Raw genomic sequence first — 6,787 nt, forward strand, 5'->3', positions numbered from 1 at the left:
CTAGATCCCTCTTATTGATTATTGAAGCACCTTATTGTTCTGGATTTGTGTGATTCTGACATAATTTCTATCCTTTAAATCAGCCCCAGCTAATGCTTCACATATTCTGAATTTTGTGTATCTCTAGTTTTTACAAGTTATGTTCCTGTTTCTATATCTACTAAAATTTCCCTCTCCCTTCCTTTTCTCAACAGAACCACATTCCTGTTTAAAATATTATTACAGTATCAAAATCAACTCGTGCCTACTAACAGGAAAGAAGGGAAAGATTAGTCATTATAGAAAATAACGCCCCTCAGTAGTTTGGTTAAATGTGTGCCACGCTGACTGAAATGCATGATTTAAGAATCTATGCTTTGAATTCCCTTCTCTCTCTGGTAAGGAAACTTTTGTATTTGGCAGGAGTTCTCCATATAGAGGTCTTCAACTATAAGGACGGAACGAGAATTGAACTGTTTATAAATAGTTAGTGAATAGATGCTGCTTAAGCACAGCTATTCACACTAAATAGAAAAAAATTCTGAATAGCTACACATTCTGGCTCATGACAGTGCTGAAACATAGGCAAGGGGTAAGGAGAATGGAGTCTGTTAGCTCAGCAATGCGGGCCAAAAGAATACTTTTTGCCTGAGACATAGACATAATTGTGGCAAAGGGTTTTATACAAACATCTGGCTTGGAATTCTATTCCACTTTAATTTGAGGGCACAGCCGGCAATGAGATTCGGTGTCAATGGGGTTATTACATCCATGAAGGCCCAATATTAATATTTGAATCATAACAGCCTCCAGGATGCCACAATCAGGAAAACAGAAGTGCTTCAAGAACCTAAGATTCTTTAAAGCTACGAAAACCTGAGCTGACACCTGCCATCGTAATTGACCTCCTCCAAGAATTGAGGCAGACAGAAAACAGCCTAAGTATGAGTCAAGTCAGAATGTCAGCCCAGACTTTGTTTTAACCATTTAGTTGTTAATTTTAATTATACGGAGACAATTTCATTACTTCATCTCGTCCGTGTTATTTTTCTTCACAATTATATTTTGTACCTTCATTGAACAAATCAGTGCAATGCGATACACTATGAAAAAATCCATTCCGAAGGATAGTAACTTGAGGAATAATCCCACAGTTGGAAAAGTTTTGGGTTTCTTCCTTTCAGAAATAGTAATTGCTAGAGATAATTTTGTAGGTTTTCAATTTATTAATTTATCACAATAATGACTTCAGTTGAATATTAATTATTCAATTGGAAGCTAATTTTATATTTTTATTTAGATTCAAAATTGGAAATAAATATATGTAAAAAATAACTAAGTCCTTATTGTTCAGAATCAGACAGTGGGATCTTTGAGGGCAAGGGCTACATATTTTTCACTTCTGCATTTCCAGTGTTCACCACGGTGCCTGGGACAATGTAGGAGATGCCACCTAAGTGACTAAATGTGTCATAATGATATTTTCTCCTGTGAAAAGTAATGATACTTTGAATTTAGTTTGATCTAAAAGCACTAATTAAGCATAGAAGAAAAAAGCTGTGTATGTATTCAAAGCCCCTTCCAAAATAATTTATTTTTTTCTTATAGTACAATGCTTAGTTATTTTTTATAGTCCAGTTTGAACTCAGCCTGATGATTGTAGCTCTCACTGTTTTAACCCATTGTGATTAATTTCTAATGTAGCATAACGTTGACATAAATGTAATGAGGATAAATGACAATAAGGACCCAAAGAATCCAACTGAATGGAGAAGTTATTCCCATGAGAAGCACTTTCTTTCAGTTCCTCCTCATTTCCTTCCTCACTCTTGCCTCTGTACTTCCTTAGAGGCTACCTTTCATGTATTTGACAAACTCAAACTGTTCAGCCAAAAAAATCATTTACTCCAACTATTTGCCTTCTCAAAATACCATAAAAAGTCTCCTAGAAAAGACTTCTACAGCAGTTCTACTTGGCAATGAACATTCTGAGAATGAAAGAGTAAGGGAAATCCTAGGTAGTAAAGAGTTATGAAGTTGAAAACTACCTTTCTTCTTTCTTTAGAAGAATTCAAACCTCACTGGCTATTATATGTGAGTGATGAATCACTAAATTCTACTCCTGAAACCATTGTTACACTATATGTTAACTTTTTGGATTTAAATTAGAAGGAGGAGGAGGAGGAGGAGGAGGAGGATTATTCAACCCTGTGAAAGAACATCAATGACATCTTCAAACAGTATGCTTCTAGTGCAACAGAAGACACTAGAAATTACCAAAGTCTTGTAGTTGGTGTTGATATTCCATTATTAACCTGATTCAAACTCAAAAATCAGTTTTCACTGGATCGCTTGCCTTATGGATATTTCTTGATACTTATAAGATGTAGATACCACCATGCCTGATCTAGTACTGGAGAAAGAGGGTTGTATATAAATTAGCATTGAATAAAAAGACATAGATTTAACTTTAAGGAAGTTCATGGAAGGAAAAGAGAACCAAGAATATTTGTAATTCTGGTACTCTTTAGAGACATGAAGAAAAAGAAAGTGTGTCAGCCAAGAGGAATCGGTGTAATACAGGTCTTTCTCACAGTTTCCTCTCTGCCATCTGAAGATTTCTGCTTTAGTAACCTGTTTAGAACCACTATTGACAGAATAATGTGAGGATTTTCATGTTAGAGATGAGATATGATAAAGATTCTTCTGAGCCTACTCTTTCATGCCACTTATTTGGAAAGTCTCTGTATTGCTGAGTTAGTCAATATTTGCTTTTCTTCTTAGTGATTGCTGTAGTTGTGATGATGTGCTCTCGAATTATGCTTTATAATGTAGACTATTGATACCATAATTGATAACCTTAAATCTGTCTGAGCATGCCAAATATCATTTTGGGAGGTTCACTTATGTATTTAGCTAGTGCTTCTAAAAAGAGAATCCTATGAAACTCCAAAACATCACAAGTCTACATCCTAGCATCATCCCCACCTTACTCATGAAGACACTGAGGCTGAGAGAGGGTAAGTGATATTGTTTGTGGTCACAGGGCTGGTATCTATGAGAGCCAGTGTCAAACACAGGTCTGTGTGATTCCAGAGCCCAAATTTCTAAATCCTGCACCTACTGTCTTCCCTTTCTCCCTTCACCTTGCAACTTCATCCAGGCGTCTGAACTTTAATGTTTCTTAACTATTGCAATAGTCTCTTAAACTTGTTCCTCTTTTCTCATGGTCTCTACTCTTTTATAGACCCACACCATCCTTCCTATTGCATGATCTTCCTATTATACATCACAAACAATTCACTCTCCTTCTTAAAATCCCTTTACGAATCCTTATCACCCACAGAAGAAATGCCAAACCCTTAGCATCTTATTTATTCAATGATTTTCTGAATCCATCAATGGCCAGCATTTTTGAGAAACACTGTTGCTGGCAGTCCCTGAACTGTAGCTTCTCACAACTGTGCTTTGGCTGTGTGATAAAAACAGTTGTCTACTGACAGGTCCGTGACTTGATCTGAGATGGCCTCAGATCTCTGCTCCATAGGAGCACTTGGGGTTGCAGTCAGAGTCCTAACCAATCCCAGTACATTCCCTCTCCTGATGAGTTTTAACATGGGAGATACGCAGAGACATGCAGACAAGTGAGTGGCATTGAACCCCAAAGACCTAAAGAGAAGCCATTTAGCAGAAGCCAAGATATAAACGAGCGTAACACAAGCAAAGGGAAGCTATAAGCAGGAAGGAGAACACAGTCAGAAGTTGCTTGCTATGAGGCAAATTGCAAAGGCAAAGAGAAGGTGAATTCTCAGAAAGTAGGGGACTATAGGGGTACCTGGGTGGCTCAGTTGGTTAAGTGTCTGACTTCAGCTCCGATTATGATCTCGGAGTCAGTGAGTTTGATCCCTGCATAGGTCTCTGTGCTGATACCTCAGAGCCTGGAGCCTGCTTCGGATTTTGTGTCTCCCTCTCTCTCTGCCCTCCCCCCACTCATGCTCTGTCTCTCAAAAATGAATCAATGTTAAAAAAATAAATTAAAAATAAAGAAAGTAGTGGACTATTAAGTTGGCTCTCATATCTTGAATGTAACTTCTAAAGAGTCTTGCCATGCATCTGGTTGAGATGGTTTCCCGTGCTCTCTGACCTCCCCTTGTATCCATTTTTATTCCTTAATGTATACTTAACCCTAATTGCCTAATACTTTAGTATAGATATTCACATTTATTCTTACTAATTAAACCTACGCCTACCTGTCCAGACACAACTACTGCTACTTTTCTCAGTCACCAGTGCTCCACTCATATCTTGAGAATTCTCCTAAGCACACTGTACTCTCCCGTGATGTTCTTTTGTTAGGCTGTCCATTCTATAGCCTGTATTCATCTTCAAAATACTATTTAAACCTTTCCTTCTCCTCTTGTCATCTCCTGATACACTCAGGTGCTCTTGCTGTAGTGCTCCAGATACTTTTGGCATTACCTTTAGATGGTGAGCACTTTGAAGACTGGAAGTATGTCTTCTTCATATGTATATTTTTAAAAACTCAACACAATCCTTATAGAGTAGGTGCTTTATCAATACTTAATGAGGGAAGAAAAAAGAGAAGGAAGGAAGGGGGGAAGAAGAGAGGAAGGGAATGTTACACAGTTACTCATTCAAAATTTTTGATACACAAAAATGCTTGAATCTTGGTTTTCCTCTCCCTTTTTACGAAGCTGAAGTAGATGAAGTAGAGCCTTAAGGATGCCGGAGTATAAACGGAGTGTGTCCAAGAAGTGAAGTAAACTTCTCAAAGGAAAGAGTAAGTGTTAGAATTAAAAGTCAGGTGCATGTCATTACAAGATCTGAGTCCACTGATTCCAGTGATTTAAGTTTCATTTCTGGGGTCTTAAACAAAATTTCAGTCAAGTGTCCTCTTACACTCTTCTTAGGTCAGAGGATATAGACTTGCAGTAAATATGTTTTCTTACTCAAACAGCCATACATTATTAGACCAGGCTCACATAAGCAAATTTAGTCCCACATTTAGGCATGGCTGGAAGTTACCTTGCTGGTTTTAGGCCTCTGCCCAGCGGACTGAGGCTGGTTTCCAAGATTATCTAGCCCTGTCTCTTTTCTGGAATCCTAAAAAGGATGTGTGATGTACACGCTATAATATGTACAAAAACGTCAGCTCTTGCTCTGAAATGACTTAGGAAATAAACTTGGAAATAAACTATTCCCACCCCTTTTGATTTTACTACAGGTCATAAGGAAAATCATAGACTCATCTTTGGCACTGAGAATATAGAAATAGACATTTTCTCATGTGCAGACAATATGGCGATATTGTGGTCTTCCCACAAACTGGAAGTTTTCTAGTCAAAATGAGCATTGATTGCAACTTGTCCTCAAAAACAAGAGCTACAATAGACCTTTAAAATTAAAATTATATCGGGGCACCTGGGTGGCTCAGTCGGTTGAGCGACCAACTTCGGTTCAGGTCCCGATCTCATGGTTTGTGGGTTTGTGAGTTCGAGTTCTGCCTTGGGCTCTGTGCTGACAGCTCAGAGCCTGGAGCCTGCTTTGGATTGTGTGTCTCCCCTCTCTCTGCCCCTCCCCTACTCATGATCTGTCTCTGTCTCAGAAATAAACATTAAAAAATTTTTTTAAAATAAATTAAATTAAAATTATAATTATATTTTTAAAATAGTCAGTGGTAAGCAGAATTTTGGCCCAGTGATCATCACCCCCTGGTGTTTCACGTGTGGATATGTTAAATATAACATATATGACAAAATAGACGATGCACATAAAATTGAATTTACAAAAATTAAGATAAGGAAATTTTCCTGTATTAGCTGAGTGAGAATTCCACAAACCTCTGAAAGCGGAGATCTATGTATTCACTCAACTTCTCTCTCCTTAAAAAAAATAAAATAAAAATGAAAGCAGAGAATCATATTCTGTTGAGGTAAAAAGAGGTCAAGAAGATGTAGTTCAAGAGGAGATTAGGAGAGGTTTGAAACACTTAAGAGACTCAACTGACAACTGTTGACTTTAAAATTACTGGGGATGCAGACCAAGGAATATAGATAGGCTCCAGAAACTGGGAAGAAACCCTGGATATCCAGGGAGGAAACAAGAGCCTCAGGCATACAATGGCATGCAACTGAATTCTGCTGATAATCTGAAAGAGCCCCAGGAGCCACCAGAAAGGAATGCAATGTTGCTGACACCTTGATTTTGGATTTGTGAGACTGGAAGCAGTATCTAGTAGAGTTCAATGAACTTCCAACAATAAATAGTTTCTGTTTTAAGGTGTTAAGTTTGTAGTCATTTAATGTGGAATCAGTTGAAAATGCATACATGACCATATGTATTTTGGTGAGTTAAAGTCAGTGATCCTTCACCACAATGTAACTACAAAATGCCAAATGTGCCTCTCTTCCAATCACTTTAACTTGGAGGGCAAATGGCTTATGTTCATTTACAGAAGTTTTATTCTTAAAATGTTGTTATTTTTATGTGTTGCTGTTAAATGTCTAAGGTAAGCATTTGGTTATGTGTGTTTTAAATTTTTTTGAGTTGAAATCATAATGTTCATGCTCTGTGACTTGACTTTTAGTGATGTAAATGCTCATTCTACTTCTTTGAAAAAAAATTTCTTTAACGTTTATTCATTTTTTGATAAAGAGAGACAGAGCGTGAGTGGGGGAGGGGCAGAAAGAGAGGGAGACACAGAATCTGGAGCAGGCTCCAGGCTCTGAACTGACAGCACAGAGTCCGACGTGGGGCCCCTGAACTCATGGACCGTGAAATCATGACC

This window comes from Felis catus, chromosome C1 (genome assembly GCF_018350175.1).
Source record: "Felis catus isolate Fca126 chromosome C1, F.catus_Fca126_mat1.0, whole genome shotgun sequence".
Lineage (NCBI taxonomy): Eukaryota > Metazoa > Chordata > Mammalia > Carnivora > Felidae > Felis > Felis catus.